Genomic DNA, 18,308 nt, shown 5'->3' with positions numbered 1-18,308 from the left:
TATAGTCATGGAAAGAAATGAACTAATTCAATTCATGCTATGAAAGATTTTAGACGACTAACTGGTCATGAGATTGTCAGATATTTAATGGATGCCTACAAGGGTGACTGTATTTTCTAAAACTCAACTTAGTCTAATAAGAATGAGTACATAAGGGGATAACAGATCGATGATTTTAAGTTAAGACTGAGAGAGCTGGTGATCAGTGTGAACCCATCCTGGAAATCCAGGAGGTATGGTTACTACTAATTATTGTACCCGACACTTAAAATCAACAGTTGATCCAGATTTCAAAACTCCTTATAAACCAATTTTCATTTTGCACAGATTTTCCAGTTGACAACGTGATGGATGTTTCCTAAGTAATCATTGCTAATCAGTCTATCATGGAGCTTAGTGGTTTTAATTTCAGGTATCATTTCTCAGCCCTTTTTTTCCTGCTAGGCTACATATTTTTCTGTCTTAGCTGAGGATGCTTCACAAGTACTTTGCCAAAACATGCAGTGAGCTGAACACACCCTTACCTTCGGAGAAAGGACATCCCTTTCGATTCTAGGGAAACCATAATTGCTAAGCCAGTGGAATTTTCTGTGGTCTTTTCTCCCCTTCCTCCTTCTCTCTCTAGGGAAGGGAAAAGTGTGGAGGGAGGAGTCTGGTGTCCTCCTGACCTGCTGCTGGGTACTCCTTTCTGAGGTAGCCTGTGGTACAGGGCAGAAAGGAACTGTGACTTGGAGAGAGACTGGGAGAGGCCAGAGTTAATGGAGGGTAGGTGTCCTGTTCCCTCTTGTTCTGGTAGAGAATAGCTTCTCTTTCAGATTCTCATGCTTGCTTCCTCTCAGCAGAAAATGAGGCTCCCCTGAGAAAATCTGAAGATTGAGAGAGGAAGGCATTAACTCCTTAAAATAGTTGACTACCAGAATATGGTAAAGGATTTAACTTTCTTTTTTTCCATTTCTTTAGGTAATCAGTTGGTTTTCACTGATAAATTTTGTGAAATTGGAATGGATGGAAAAGTGTTAAGGTTCCAGTTAACTGTTTTAGTGCTTGCTGTGTGATTTGGTCTAAAAGTACTAGTCGATATCGGTAGTTAGTTGGAAGCATCTTGATTCTAACCATTCTGTGAAGATTATACTCTGTATGAATAGATAACAGCCATCAGAAACAGTTAATGAATCTTGTTAGCTTGTGATATTTGTCTAGGGTTTGCACTCCAGCTTGTAATTGTTGTGAAAAGGATAAGTGTATAAGCCAAATTTCCCTGATGGGTCCAGGTCTTCCGTCCTCTCCATTCAAGAGTTGAACATTTAATCTTAATTTTTCAGTGTCATTTGTCACAGTATCTTCTCTCCTCCCAGTATGTCAGTGCAGGTGAAGCAGAAGATGTAAATTCTCTAAGTTAAGGGAGGCTGGGTGAGGGGAGGAAACATTGGTTTCAAACTGTGGAAATGTAAAATAACAAGGAACAGGCTAGAACCTGATTGAAATCCACCAATTGTGAAAGGTTAGTCAGGGTTTAATGTATTCTGGACACTGTAAAAATCTCAAATATTTTGAAATTAAGACCACAGGTAAGTAATAAGTGCCATCCCAGGATGGGATTTACCATCATCATGTCAGATCATGTCCTATTTTTGCTGGGAATATTTTTTCCCTCTAAAGCACATATTTAAATCTAAGGATTCTTTCTGTTGGATGGTTAACCTAGTTTTATCAGTGAGGCCACAGGTGGTACCTGGGTGTGCCAGTGTGGCATTGTGGTGCAGACTTTCTCATGACTTTTTTGGGGGAGAGATGCTTTTCAGGGCTTAAATTGTTAGATGATAATTTGGTATTTTAAAAGAAAATTGTAGCTCAATACTTTGGTTCTAGGATTATACCTACATAGATCAGGGCTGAACACATTATACAAAGACAGCAGAGCCTGTATTGTCTTCAGTCTAAAAACTGAGTAAGTTTTGTGGCCATCAAAAGTAACCTGTGACAACTTAAGCCTTGATAGCACGGGATATCTATCTAAATATTCCTCTAGAGTGCTGGCATCCTTACAAACGAATATGAGCTTCATAGTAATAGGAAACATCTATTGGATACTCGGACTCAATCTCAGAACTGGAAGGGAACTGGAACTCCAGAAATGTAAAAAATATAGCTATGATTATTGCACTGAAGTGTATAAGGTGTTTTCACTAACATCCTGGACTACCTTGTTAATAATGTGTTATAATATACAGATTTTAAAATATCTGCATAGTCTTTGACCCAGAAATTTCAATTCAAAAGGAAATAATGCAAAGTGCATGCAAAGCTATACACATGAAGATATAAATCATGTCACTATTTACAATATAAAAGAAGTGGAAGAAACCTCAATGTTCATTCATGGAATGAAATATCCCCTAAAATACTTTTAAAGAATTTTAAATATAAATAGTAGGCACAAACTTTTGTTTATAATAATCTCAACTTTAAAATTATATGCAATGAATAAGGTTGTAGAGAGAGGGTGTAGAGAATAAGTACTAACTACAGATTTGGTTTTCTTAGGCATTAGCTGTCAGCCAAAGGGTAGAGTTATGATAGCATTAACTGAAAGGAAAACTATCATGGTGTGAGCAGTAGATGTCTCTGGGTAATGGAACATGATTTCCATTTTCTTTTTATTTATTTTTTTTGAATTTTATTTAATTTTTTAAAACAGCAGGTTCTTATTAGTCATCAATTTTATACACATCAGTGTATACATGTCAAATCCAATCTCCCAATTCATCACACCGCCACCCCCATCCCCCCGCCATTTTTGACCCCTGGTGTCCATACGTTTGTTCTCTACATCTGTGTCTCAATTTCTGCCCTGCAAACCAGTCATCTGTACCATTTTTCTGGGTTCCACAAATATACGTTAATATATGATATTTGTTTTTCTCTTCTGACTTACTTCACTCTGAATGACACTCTGTAGATCCATCCATGTCTCTACAAAGGACCCAATTTCGTTCCTTTTTATGGCTGAGTAATATTCCATTCTATATATGTACCACAACTTCTTTATCCATTTGTCTGTCGATGGGCATTTAAGTTGCTTCCATGACCTGGCTATTGTAAATAGTGCTGCAAGGAACATTGGGGTGCATGTCTTTATGAATTATTGTTTTCTCTGGGTAAATGCCCAGTAGTGGGATTGCTGGATCATATGGTAATTCTATTTTTAGTTTTTAGAGGAATCTCCATACTGTTCTCCATAGTGGCTGTATCAATTTACATTCCCACCAACAGGGCAAGAGGGTTCCCTTTTCTCCACATCCTCTCCAGCGTTTGTTGTTTGTACATTTTCTGATGATGCCCATTTTAACTGGTGTGAGGTGATAACTCATTGTAGTTTTGATTTGCATTTCTCTAATAATTAGTGATGTTGAGCACCTTTTCATGTGCTTCTTAGCCATCTGTATGCCTTCTTTGGACATTTGGAGAAATGTCTATTTAGGTCTTCAGTCCATTTTTGGATTGGGTTGTTTTTTTTTAATGTTGACCTGCATGAGCTGTTTATATATTTGGGAGATTAATTCTTTGTCTGTTGATTCATTTGCAAATATTTTCTCCTATTCTGAGGGTTGTCTCTTCGTCTTGTTTGTAGTTTCCTATGCTGTGCAAAAGCTTTTAAGTTTCATTAAGTCCCATTTGTTTATTTTTGTTTTTATTTCCATTACTTTAGGAGGCGGATCAAAAAAAATCTTGCTGTGATTTATGTCAAAGAGTGTTCTTCCTATGTTTTCCTCTAAGAGTTTTATAGTGTCCAGTCTTACATTTAGGTCTCTAATCCATTTTGAGTTTATTTTGCTGTATGGTGATAGGGAGTGTTCTAATTTCATTCTTTTACATGTAGCTGTCCAGTTTTCCCAGCACCACTTATTGAAGAGACTGTCTTTTCTCTATTGTATATCCTTGCCTCCTTTGTCATAGATTAGTTGACCATAGGTGCATGGGTTTATCTGTGGGCTTTCTATCTTGTTCCATTGATCTATATTTCTGTTTTTGTGCCAGTACCATATTGTCTTGATTACTGTAGTTTTGTAGTATAGTCTGAAGTCAGGGAGTCCGGTTCCTCCAGCTCCGTTTTTTTTCCCTCAAGACTGCTTCAGCTATTCAGGGTGTTTCGTGTCTCCATACAAATTTTAAGATTTTTTGTTCTAGTTCTATAAAAAATGCCACTCGTAATTTGATATGGATTACATTGAATCTGTAGATTGCTTTGTGTACTATAGTCATTTTCACAATATTGATTCTTCCAATCCAAGAATATGGTATATCTCTCCAACTGTTAGTATCATCTTTAATTACTTTCATCAGTGTCTTATAGTTTTCTGCATACAGCTCTTTTGTCTCCCTAGGTGGGTTTATGGCTAGATATTTTATGTGTTTTGTTGCAATGGTAAATGGGAGTGTTTCCTTAATTTCTCTTTCAGATCTTTCATCATTAGTGTACAGGAATGCAAAGGATTTCTGTGCATTAATTTTGTATCCTGCAACTTTACCAAATTCATTGATTAGCTTTAGTAGTTTTCTTGTGGCATCTTTAGGATTCTCTATGTAGAGTATCATATCATCTGCAAACAGTGAGTTTTACTTCTTCTTTTCCAATTTGCATTCCTTTTATTTCTTTTTCTTCCCTGATTGCCATGGCTAGGACTCCCAAAACTATGTTGAATAATAGTGGTGAGAGTGGACATCCTTGTCTTTTTCCTGATCTTAGAGGAAATGCTTTTAGTTTTTCACCATTGAGAATGATGTTTGCTGTGGATTTGTCATATATGGCCTTTATTATGTTGAGGTAGGTTCCCTCTGGAGAGTTTTCATCATAAAAGGGTGTTGAATTTTGTCAAAAGCTTTTTCTGCATCTATTCAGATGATCATATGGTTTTTATTCTTCAATTTGTTAATATGTTGTATCACAATGATTGATTTGTGTATATTGAAGAATCCTTGCATCCCTGGGATAAATCCCACTTGAGCATGGTGTATGATCCTTTTAATGTGTTGTTGGATTCTGTTTGGTTGTATTGTGTTGAGCATTTTTGCATCTATATTCATCAGTGATATTGGTCTGTAATTTTCTTTTTTTGTAGTATCTTTGTCTGGTTTTGGTATCACGGTGACGGTGGCCTCATAGAATGAGTTTGGGAGTGTTCTTTCCTCTGCAATTTTTTGGAAGAGTTTGAGAAGGATGGGTGTTAACTCTTCTCTAAATGTTTGATAGGATTCACCTGTGAAGCCATCTGGTCCTGGACTTTTGTTTGTTGGAAGATGTTTAATCACAGCTTCAATTTCATTATTTGTGATTGCTCTCTTCATATTTTCTGTTTCTTCCTGGTTCAGTCTTGGAAGATCCTACCTTTCTAAGAATTTGTCCATTTCTTCCAGGTGGTCCATTTTATTGGCATAGAGTTGCTTGTAGTAGTCTCTTAGGATGCCTTGTAATTCTGTGCTGTCTGTTGTAACTTCTCTGTTTTCATTTCTAATTTTAATGATTTGAGTCCTCTCCCTCTTTTTCTTGATGAGTCTGGCTAATGGTTTATCAATTTTGTTTATGTTCTCAAAGAACCAGCTTTTAGTTTTATTGATCTTGTATTGTTTTCTTTGTTTTGATTTCATTTATTTCTGTTCTGATCTTTATGATTTCTTTCCTTCTGCTACCTTTGAGTTTTTTTCATTCTTCTTCCTCTAGTTCCTAGGTGTAAGGTTAGATTGTTTGAGATTTTTCTTGTTTCTTGAGGTAGGCTTGTATAGCTATTAACTTCCCTCTTAGAACTGCTTTTGCTGCATCCCATAGGTTTTGGATCATCGTGTTTTCATTGTCATTTGTCTCTAGGTATTTTTTGATTTCCTCTTTGATTTCTTCAGTGATCTCTTGGTTATTTAGTATTGTATTTATTAGCCTCAATGTGTTTCTGTTTTTTACATTTTTTTCCCTGTAATTGATTTCTAATCTCACAGCATTGTGGTCTGAAAAGATGCTTGATATGACTTCAATTTTCTTCAATTTACTGAGGCTTGAATTGTGACCCAAGATGTGATCTATCCTGGGAATGTTCTGTGAGCACTTGAGAAGAAAGTGTAATCTGCTGTTTTTGGATGGAATGTCCTATAAATATCAATTAAATCTATCTGGTCTATTGTGCCATTTAAAGCTTGTGTTCCTTATCAATTTTCTGTTTGGATGATCTGTCCATTGGTGTAAGTGAGGTGTTAATATCCCCCACTATTAATGCATTAGTATCAATTTCCTCTTGTATAGCTGTTAGCAGTTGCCTTAGGTATTGAGGTGCTTCTATGTTGGGTGCATCTTGGATTGACTCCTTCATCATTATGTAGTGTCCTTCCTTGTCTCTTGTACCATTCTTTATTTTAAAGCCTATATTATCTGATATGAGTATTGCTACTCCAGCTTTCTTTTGATTTCCATTTGCATGGAGTATCTTTTTGCACCCCCCCCCTACTTTCAGTCTGTTTGTTTCCCTAGGTCTAAAGTGGGTTTCTTGTAGATAGCATATATATGGGTCTTTTTTTTGTATCGATTTTGTGAGCCTGTGTCTTTTGGTTGGAGCATTTAATCCATTCATGTTTAAGGTAATTATCAATATGTATATTACTATTACCATTTTCTTAATTGTTTTCAGTTTGTTTTTGTAGGTCTTTTCCTTCTCTTGTGTTTCCTGCCTAGAGAAGGTCCTTTAGCATTTGTTGTAGAGCTGTTTTGGTGGTGCTGAATTCTCTTAGCTTTTGCTTGTCCATAAAGCTTTGGATTTCCCCATTGAATCTGAATGAGATCCTTGCCAGGTAGAATAATGTTGGTTGTAGGTTCTTCCCTTTCATCACTTTAATTATGTCATGCCACTCCCTCTGGCTTGTAGAGGTTTTGCTGAGAAATCAGCTGTTAACCTTATGGGAGTTCCCTTGTATGTTATTTGTTGTTCTTCCCTTGCTGCTTTCAATAATTTTTCTTTGTCTTTAATTTTTGCTAATTTGATTACTATGTGTCTCAGCATGTTTCTCCTTGGGTTTATCTTGTATGGGACTCTCTGCGCTTCCTGGACTTGGGTGGCTGTTTCCTTTCACATGTTAGGGAAGTTTTTTACTATAATCTCTTCAAATATTTTCTTGGGTCCTTTTTCTCTCTCTTCTTCTGGGACCCCTATAATGTGAATGTTGTTGCATTTAATGTTGTCCCAGAGGTCTCTTAGGCTGTCTTCATTTCTTTTCATTGTTTTTTCTTTATTCTGTTCTGTAGAAGTGAATTCCACCATTCTATCTTCCACGTCACTTATCCGTTCTTCTGCCACAGTTACTATGCTATTGATTCCCTCTAGTGTATTTTTCATTTCAGTTATTGTATTGTTCATCTATGTTTGTTTGTTCTTTAATTCTTCTAGGTCTTTGTTAAACATTTCTTGCATCTTCTCGATCTTTGCCTCCATTCTTTTTCTGAGATACTGGATCATCTTCACTCTCATTATTCTGAATTCTTTTTCTGGAAGATTGCCTATCTCCACTTCATTTAGTTGGTTTTCTGGGGTTTTATCTTTTTCCTTCATCTGGTACATAACCTTCTGCCTTTTCATCTTGTCTGTCTTTCTGTGAATGTGGTTTTTGTTCCACAGGCTGCAGGATTGTAGTTCTTCTTGCTTCTGCTGTCTGTCCTCTGGTGAATGAGGCTATCTAAGAGGCTTGTCTCTTTTTATATTTTCTAAATTTTCTACAGTAAGCACACATTAATTTTTTTTTTTTTTTTTGTGGTACGCGGGCCTCTCACTGCTGTGACATCTCCCGTTGCGGAGCACAGGCTCCGGACACGCAGGCTTAGCGGCCATTGCTCACAGGCCTAGCCGCTCCGCGACATGTGGGATCTTCCCAGACCGGGGCACGAACCCGTGTCCCCTGCATTGGCAGGCGGACTCTCAACCATTGCACCACCAGGGAAGCCCCACACATTAATTTTATGCTAGGAATATAATCAGTGGTGCACCAATAGCAAAAAAAGTCTTAAAATCCTAACACTGATTTTTCTGTTGATTTCATTTCTATTCCTTGTAAAAGTAGAAAGCATATTATTCTTGAGGTGAAAGCCTGGATCTTAGTGTTCATGTTCTGCTCCTTCAGCAGATGATCTTCCAGGAGGGTTATCCAGTTTTAACGGCATTTACTGGCTTGGTGTTTTTAGGTTAGAGTGCCATCTTTGGGACATAACTGGCATAACTGGTTGCCACCATTTGCTGATTATGTGAAATGCACAATTCAAATATGATTTTGTGACATGGGCAGTTAATTATTCAGTTAGCCCAGGGATCAGGACGTGTAGATGAAACTCAAAGCAGTCCCTCACTGCTTTGTTTCATTGAGAGAACTTCCTCTGATCTCCTCACCAACAGCCTCATCCTCCTCCTATCTACTCCAGAGCAAACTTCACAAGTGATTTTGAAGTCACTGTTCTCCTGGTTCTCTTTACCTTCCAGGTTAAAGTTAAAATATCCTTAGAATTTCGTAATATTTAGGCCTCAGACTTCTTGTTTATAGAACCATCCTCCTTCATTCCCCAGCCTTACTATGCTAAGAGATTAGCCAGTTTCCCTCTCTTTCTCTCTCTCTCTCTCTCTCTCTGTGTGTGTGTGTCTCTCCCCCATTCTGTTCTATTGACCTGGAATGCCATTCCTGTTTCTTCATTTGGCTATTTCCTGAAGTCCTGCCAGACTCAGCTGAAAGGTCACTTCTTCAGAGAAGCCTTTCTCAACTCCATTCAGCTGGGCACCCCTCTCTTCTCCCATAGCCCTCTCATTCACACCCCTCATGAAACACTTGTCATACTGTATTTTAACTCTTATTTCTTCCTGCATCTGACTGTGAGGTTCTTGATGGCAAGGACCTTAATTCAACCTCTCCGTTCCCAGCACTCAGCTCACAGGTAATAGTGAAATACTAAAAACATTTTTTTTTTTTTGCGGTACACAGGCCTCTCACTGTTGTGGCCTCTCCCGTTGCGGAGCACAGGCTCCGGACGCGCAGGCTCAGCGGCCATGGCTTACGGGCCCAGCCGCTCCGCGGCATGTGGGATCTTCCCAGACCGGGGCATGAACCCGTGTTCCCTGCATCGGCAGGCAGACTCTCAACCACTGCGCCACGAGGGAAGCCCTAAAAACATTTTTAATGAATGAATGAATGAGCATTGAAACGAGGTCACAGGGGCTCCCATATCATTTTTCTTTTTCTCACTTTTCTTCATCTTTAAAAGGAAGATCATAGGGTGGATTGAATGAGAAAATATTTGAAAAGTAATTAGCATAATGCTTGGTGCATGATAATAAATATTTATTTTTTCACTCTTTTATTGACAGTTCCTATCTAGCTTCAGGTTCCCCACACCTGGTGGCTCATGCCTTACTCATACAAAAGTCTCCACCTCCACCTCCTTGTTAAATAGATAAGAGTTCCCAGTCAAGCAATACTTATGCTGATCACATGCAAACACTGCGACTTTTGTACTAACACCTCATCATCACTCACCACACATACTCACTGCCTCCTATTAAACACACATTCAGCATCTCTGTTACCTTTAACTCAGTCATCTTACTCATCACAGGGAAACTCAGCTCTATGGATTTCTAACCAAGGCGTGGTCTTTTTAAGAAAAAATTTTTCAATACTTAAGGTTGATCCTTTATGCCAATGACAGTAAATACAGATAGCCCTCAATTTTCATTTTTTCCCCTCAACTCACTTTTTCCACATTGTATATTGGTACCACTGCATTACCTTTCTTATGCACAATTCAAACTGCTTATGAGCTAATGAAAAAGCACTTTGTGCCAGCATGTGATACCCACTTGCCAACAGTTCAGTACCAATCACCATCTTTAGCTGCAAAAAAGGATTTATTCGTATAATTATTGGAATGGTTTTATTGCCTTTTCCTTTATTATTTTTTTCTGCATTCAATTTCACTTAATTTTGTTATTTTTTAAAATGATACAACACAATCTTTTGCTTATTCACTTTCTTAACAATCCACAAAAGCACTGGCAGATCTCCAACAGTAATTCTTTCCTAGTATGAACTCTATTTTTTCACTTACTTTTATTTCAAATAAGCTGAAATAGAATTTAAAGAAGTTTTCACAAATTAATTTTTATTATCTGTATTTATTATTTAGTCCATGTTTAAAAGATTGCAACAACCATTTACACATGGACACATGGTAACATTCAAGAAAAAAGTAAAAAATTGTATATCATATTTAGTGACAGTAACTGGCTTTTTGGGAATGGGATTTTTTCCATGTAATATGTTTAATAAGTGTAATATTTAGGATTCATTTATTTGGCTTTCATGGTTGTTTTTGAAATATATTATGATGGAAAGTAAATGAATTGTATCTTACTATTGGGAACTTTATTTTGCCCTCTACTGTACGATTTTCTGGGGTTTTTTTGTTTTGTTTTTTTGTTTTTTGTTTTTTGTTTTTTTTTTTTTGAATACTGAGCTTATATATAAGAAATAGAGGAAATGGTTTTGAAAGAAAATAAAAACTATCAACCAGTCAATGGTTATAATGAAAAGTATTTATCAGCAGTCTCAAATTTCCAGAAGTTTTAACTTTTTTCTGAAGTATTTATCCTGTGTAAAATATCACACTAGAAAAGGCAAAGCATTAGATTAATGCTGTTTTTGAATGGCTCAAAGTTATGCATTTATATATTCAATTTAATTTTATTTTTAATCAAAATTCCATCGTTTGCTATTTTTTCTAAACTTGAGTGTATCAGAAGTGCCAAGATAAGTTTAAAAAAAAAAGGTAATGGGTGGTGACTGCACTTACCAGATATCAAAACATACTAAAAACAATGTAGTACATCTGTAACAATAGTCAGAATTATCAGCATACTTAATAATATGTCAGTGTAATAAAGGACAGACTAGAAATGTGTCTAAGCATATATGGTAATTTATAATAATCATTTAATGGTTCATTCTTTTATTCAATCAACTTATATTTATTGATTGTCAGAAGCTGCATAAATGATGAGTATACATCAGGTAATCATAGTTCTTACTAGATTATTAAAAATTAAAGAATTGTTTAAATCAATTATTATTAAGTTTGCGTTTAAGCAAGTTCTATCAGGAACTGTTGGTGGCAGGCGCTTGCCCAGCTAAGCCTGCGCGGGGCCACCTAGGTAGCTCCCAGCTCAGCAGGCAGCCTCCAGGTCCCGACCCCTGCGCCCACGGCCCTAGGCAAAGACAAGGGCTCACCTGAGGCTCGGCAGCTGGCACGGCTGTCGGGTTAGGTCATGGTGGAGTCTGATTTTTGTGATGCTTCCCTTCACTGTTAGCTGTTGAGGAAGTGTCCCTCCCTGTGTCTCAGATGAAGAGCCATTTGTGAGTACCAGCATCTGTGCTACCAGTGTGAAACCTAGTTGGTCCATTCATTGATTGCTCAGTTGAGCGCTCAATTCATCCATTTGCCAATCAAGACTTCTGGATGGAATCTGCCTCACCTGTTTCTTTCCAAGGAAAGCACGGTAAAGGCTTCAGCCGTAAGTTGCCTCTTTCTCTGTGCCCGGAGACGACCCTCACCATTTCCCTGTGCAGCCCTGCATGGTGTGGGGCCCTCTCCTCTCCAGAACTGCACAGAGCAAGGCACTGGAAATACAATAAACCAGCAGCCATTAATGGTGCCTTCACAGAGCTGATAATTTTGGTGGGAAAAACTAAGGAAGAAGCAAAATTTGTGACCCTGAACCAAGATGGTGGAGTAAAAGCATGTGCTCTCACTCCCTCTTGTGAGAACACCAGAATCACAACTAGCTGCTGGACAATCATCAACAGGAAGACACTGGAGCTCACCCAAAAAGATACCCCACATCCAAAGACAAACGAGAAGCCACAATAAGAAGGTAAGAGGGGCACAATCACAGTAAAATCAAATCCCATAACTGTTGGGTGGGTTACTCAGATACTGGAGAACACATATAACACAGAAGTCCACCCACTGGAGTGAAGTTCTGAGCTCCACGTCAGGCTTCCCAACCTAGGGGTCTGGCAACGGGAGGAGGAATTCCTAGAGAATCAGATTTTGAAGTCTAGTGTGAGTTGATAGCAGGACTTCAACAGGACTGGAGGAAACAGAGACTCCACTCTTGGAAGGCACACACAAAGTAGTGTGTGCATCGGGACCCAGGAGAAGGAGCAGTGACCCCAGGGGAGACTGAACCAGACTTACCTGCTAGTATTGGAGGGTCCCCTGCAGAGGCAGGAGGTGGCTGTGGCTCACCGTGGGGACAAGGACACTGGCAGCAGAAGTTCTGGGAAGTACTCCTCGGCATGAGCCCTCCCAGAGTCTGCCATTACCCCACCAAAGAGCCCAGGTAAGCCCCAGTGTTGGGTTGCCTCAGGCCAAACAACCAACAGGGAGGGAACCCAGCCCCAACCATCAGCAGTCAAATGGATTAAAGTTTACTGAGCTCTGTCCACCAGAGCAACAGTCAGCTCTAGCCACCACCAGTCCTTCCCATCAGGAAACTTGCACAAGCCTCTTAGCCTCATCCAACAGAGGGCAGACAGCAGAAGCAAGAAGAACTACAGTCCTGCAGCCTGTGGAACAAAAACCACATTCACAGAAAGATAGACATGATGAAAAGGCAAAGGGCTATGTACCAGATGAAGGAACAAGATACAACCCCAGAAAAACAACTAAATGAAGTGGAGATAGGCAATCTTCCAGAAAAAAGAATTCAGAATAATGATAGTGAAGATGATCCAGGACCTCGGAAAAACAATGGAGGCAAAGATCGAGAGGATGTAAGAAATGTTTAACAAAGACCTAGAAGAATTAAAGAGCAAATAAACAGAGATGAACAATACAATAACTGAAATGAAAAGTACACTAGAAGGAATCAACAGCAGAATAACTGAGGCAGAAGAACAGATAAGTGACCTGGAAGACAGAATGGTGGAATTCACTGCTGAGGAACAGAATAAAGAAAAAAAAAAATAAAAAGAAATGAAGACAGCCTAAGAGACCTCTGAGACAACATTAAACGTAACAACATTCGCATTATAGGGGTCCCAGAAGGAGAAGAGAGAGTGAAAGGACCCGAGAAAATATTTGAAGAAATTATAGTCGAAAACTTCCCTAACTTGTGAAAGGAAATAGCCACCCAAGTTGAGGAAGCGCAGAGAGTCCCATACAGGATAAACCCAAGGAGAAACACGTCAAGACACAGAGTAATTAAATTGCCAAAAATTAAAGACAAAGAAAAATTATTGAAAGCAGCAAGGGAAAAACAAGTAACATACAAGGGAATTCCCATAAGGTTAACAGCTGATTTCTCAGCATAAACTCTAAAAGCCAGAAGGGAGTGGCATGATATACTTAAAGTTATGAAAGGGAAGAACCTACAACAAAGAGTGCTCTACCTGGCAAGGATCTCATTCAGATTCGATGGAGAAATCAAAAACTTTACAGACAAGCAAAAGCTAAGACAATTCAGCACCACCAAACCAGCTCTACAACAAATGCTTAAGGAAATTCTCTAAGTGGGAAACACAAGAGAAGAAAAGGACCTACAAAAACAAAAACAAAACAATTAAGAAAATGGTCATAGGAACATACATATCAATAATTACCTCAAACGTGAATGGATTAAATGGTCCAACCAAAAGACACAGGCTTGCTGAATGCACGCAAAAAGAAGACCCATATATATGCTGTCAATAAGAGACCCACTTCAGACCTAGGGACACATAAGACTGAAAGTCAGGGGATGGAAAAAGATACTCCATGCAAATGGAAATCCGAAGAAAGCTGGAGTAGCAATATTCATATCAGATAAAATAGACTTTAAAATAAAGAATGTTACAAGAGACAAGGAAGGACACTACATAATGATCAAGGGGTCAATCCAATAAGAAGATATAACAATTATAAATATATATGCGCCCAACATAGGAGCACCTCAATACATAAGGCAACTGCTAAAAGCTATAAAAGAGGAAATCAACAGTAACACAGTAATAGTGGGGGACTTTAACACCTCACTTACACCAGTGGACAGATCTTCCAAACAGAAAATTAATAAAGAAACAGAAGCATTAAACGACACAAAGACCAGATAGATTTAATTGATATTTAAAGGACATTCCATCCAAAAACAACAGATTACACTTTCTTCTCAAGTGTGCACAGAACATTCTCCAGGATAGATCACATCTTGGGTCACAAGCCAAGCCTCAGTAAATTTAAGAAAATGGAAATCAAATCAAGCATCTTTTCTGACCACAATGCTATGAGATTAGAAATCAATTACAGGAAAAAAAAACGTAAAAAACGCAAACAAATGAAGGCTAAACAATACGTTACTAAATAACCAAGAGATCACTGAAGAAATCAAAGAGGAAATCAAAAAATACCTAGAGACAAATGACAATGAAAACACAATGATCCAAAGCCTATGGGATGCAGTAAAAGCAGTTCTAAGAGGGAAGTTTATAGCTATACAAGCCTACCTCAAGAAACAAGAAAAGTATCAAATAAACAATCTAACCTTACACCTAAAGGAACTAGAGAAAGAAGAAAAAACTAAACTCAAAGGTAGCAGAAGGAAAGAAATCATAAAGATCAGAGCGGAAATAAATGAAATAGAAACAAAGAAAACAATAGCAAAGATCAATAAAACTAAAAGCTGGTTCTTTGAGAAGATAAGCAAAATTGATAAACCATTAGCCAGACTCATCAAGAAAAAGAGGGAGAGGACTCAAATCAATAAAATTAGATATGAAAAAGGAGAAGTTAAAACAGACACCACAGAAATACAAAGCATCCTAAGAGACTACTACAAGCAACTTTATGCCAATACAATGGACAACGTGGAAGATATGGACACATTCTTAGAAAGGTATAACCTCCAAGACTGAACCAGGAAGAAATAGAAGATATGAACAGACCAATCACAAGTAATGAAATTGAAGCTGTGATTAAAAATCTTCCAACATGGGGCTTCCCTGGTGGCGCGGTGGTTGGGAGTCCGCCTGCCGATGCAGGGGACACGGGTTCGTGCCCCGGTCCGGAAGCATCCCACATGCCGCGGAGCAGCTGGGCCCGTGAGCCATGGCTGCTGAGCCTGCATGTCCGGAGCCTATGCTCCGCAACGGGAGAGGCCACGGTAGTGGGAGGTCCGTGTACGGCAAAAAAAAAAAAAAAAAAAAATCTTCCAACAAACAAAAGTTCAGGACCAGATGGCTTTACAGGTGAATTCTATCAAACATTTAGAGAAGAGCTAACACCCACCCTTCTCAAACTCTTCCAAAAAATTTCAGAGGAAGGAACACTCCCAAACTCATTCTATGAGGCCACCATCACCGTGATACCAAAACCAGACAAAGATACTACAAAAAAAGAAAATTACAGACCAATATCACTGATGAATATAGATGCAAAAATCCTCAACAAATACTAGCAAACAGAATCCAACAACACATTAAAAGAATCATACACCATGATCAAGTGGGATTTATCTTAGGGATGCAAGGATTCTTCAACATATGCAAACCAATGAATGTGATACACTATACTAACAAATTGAAGAATAAAACCCATATGATCATCTGAATAGATGCAGAAAAAGCTTTTGACAAAATTCAACACCCTTTTATTATAAAAACGCTCCAGAAAGTGGGCATAGAGGGAACATAACTCAACATAATAAAGGCCATATATGACAAACCCAAAGCAAACATCAATCTCAATGGTGAAAAACTGAAAGCATTTCCTCTAAGATCAGGAAAAAGACAAGGATGTCCACTCTCACCACTATTATTCTACATAGTTTTGGAAGTCCTAGCCACAGCAATCAGAGAAGAAAAAGAAATAAAAGTAATGCAAATTGGACAAGAAAAAGTGAAACTGTCACTGTTTGCAGATGACATGATACTATACATAGAGAATCCTAAAGATGCCACCAGAAAACTACTAGAGCTAATCAATGAATTTGGTAAAGTAGCAGGATACATAATTAATGCACAGAAATCTCTTGCATTCCTATACATTAATGATGAAAAATCTGAAACAGAAATTAAGACAACTCTCCCATTTACCATTGCAACAAAAAGAGTAAAATAACTAGGAATAAACCTACCTAGGGAGACAAAACACCTGTATGCAAAAAAGTATAAGACACTGATGAAAGGAACTAAAGATGATACCAACAGATGGAGAGATATACCATGGTCTTGGATTGGATGAATCAATATTGTGAAAATGACTATACTACCCAAAGCAATCTACAGATTCATTGCAATCACTATCAAATTACCAGTGGCATTTTTTACAGAACTAGAACAAAAAATCTTAAAATTTGTATGGAGACACAAAAGACCCCGAATAGCCAAAACTGTCTTGATGGAAAAAAACAGAGCTGGAGGAATCAGATTCCCTGACTTCAGACTATACTACAAAGCTACAGTAATCAAGACAATATGGTACTGGCACAAAAACAGAAACATAGATCAATGGAACAATATAGAAAGCCAGAGATAAACCCACATACCTATGGTCAACTAATCTTGACAAAGGAGGCAAGGATATACAATAGAGAAAAGACAGTCTCTTCAATAAGTGGTGCTGGGAAAACCGGACAGCTTCTTGCAAAAGAATGAAATTAGAACACTCCCTAACACCATACACGAAAATAAACTCAAAGTGGATTGGAGACCTAAATGTAAGACCAGACACTATAAAACTCTTAGAGGAAAACATAGACAGAACACTGTATGACTTAAATCACAGCAGGAGCTTTTTTGATCCACCTCTTAAAGTAATCGAAATCAAAACAAAAATAAACAAATGGGACCTAATGAAACTTCAAAGCTTTTGCACAGCAAAGGAAACCATAAACAAGACGAAAAGACAACCCTCAGAATGGGAGAAAATATTTGCAAATGAAGAAACTGACAAAGGATTAATCTCCAAAATTTACAAGCAGCTCATGCAGGTCAATATCAAAAAAAAAAAAACAAACAACCCAATCCAAAAATGGGCAGAAGACCTAAATAGACATTTCTCCAAAGAAGATATACAGATTGCCAACAAACACATGAAAGAATGCTCAACATCATTAATCATTAGAGAAATGTAAATCAAAACTACAATGAGATAGCATCTCACACTGTTCAGAATGGCCATCATCAAAAAATCTGCAAACAATAAATGCTGGAGAAAGTGTGGAGCAAAGGGGACCCTCTTGCACTGTCGATGGGAATGTAAATTGATGCAGCCACTATGCAGAAGAGTATGGAGGTTCCTTAAAAAACCAAAAATAGAACTACCATACGACCCAGCAATCCCACTACTGGGCATATACCCTGAGAAAACCATAATTCAAAGAGTCATGTACCACAATGTTCATTGCACCTCTATTTACAAAAGCCAGGATATGGAAACAACCTAAGTGTCCATCAACAGATGAATGGATAAGGAAGATGTTGCACATATATACAATGGAATATTACTCAGCCATAAAAAGAAATGAAATTGAGTTATTTGTAGTGAGGTGGATGGACCTAGAGTCTGTCATACAGAGTGAAGTTAGTCAGAAAGAGAAAAACAAATACCATATGCTAACACATATATATGGAATCTAAAAAAAAAAATAAAAAAATGAAAGGTCATGAAGGACCTAGGGGCAAGACGGGAATAAAGATACAGACCTACTAGAGAATGGACTTGAGGATACGGAGAAGGGGAAGAGTAAGCTGAGACAAAGTGAGAGGGTGGCATGGACATATATACACTACCAAATGTAAAATAGATAGGTAGTGGGAAGCAGCTGCATAGCACAGGGAGATCAGCTCGGTGCTTTGTGACCACCTAGAGGGGTGGGATAGGGAGGGTGGGAGGGAGATGCAAGAGGGAAGAGATATGGGGATATATGTATACGTATAGCTCATTCACTTTGTTATACAGCAACAACTAACACAACAATGTAAAGCAATTGTAGTCGAATAAAGATGTTAAAAAAAAAAAAAAGAAATAGGTCACCTAAATGTTCCCTTCCTGGACTGTAGGAATGCCTTGATAATTCCAGAAAGGGTTTGTCGTAATGGCTTGGTTTTCTTCATTTTTCTTTAACCATTTCTTACCGGAAAAAATTCTTATGATTCAAATATTTTATAATTAGTTATAGTGTAATCTTGACATAGCTAACATTCCTCCACCTTGAAACAAACTCGCAAGGAAATAACTGTTTAAAAGAAATGGGCTTGAT

At 38.0% G+C, this 18,308-nt stretch overlaps 1 long non-coding RNA gene across 1 annotated transcript in view; it reads left to right on the top strand.

Moving 5' to 3' along the window:
- Positions 1 to 638: 638 nt before the first annotated feature.
- LOC117307692 (uncharacterized) overlaps positions 639 to 18,308 on the top strand; it is a 29,916-nt gene continuing 12,246 nt past the window's right edge. The window contains exon 1 of the long non-coding RNA XR_004521557.2: positions 639 to 923. This is a non-coding gene — a long non-coding RNA (uncharacterized lncRNA). The remainder of the gene's footprint in view (positions 924 to 18,308) is intronic.

Source organism: Tursiops truncatus, chromosome 13, assembly GCF_011762595.2.
Source record: "Tursiops truncatus isolate mTurTru1 chromosome 13, mTurTru1.mat.Y, whole genome shotgun sequence".
NCBI classification, from domain to species: Eukaryota; Metazoa; Chordata; class Mammalia; order Artiodactyla; family Delphinidae; genus Tursiops; species Tursiops truncatus.
The sequence above is the reverse complement of the archived record's forward strand: the minus strand, read 5'-3'. Positions and strand labels throughout refer to the sequence as shown.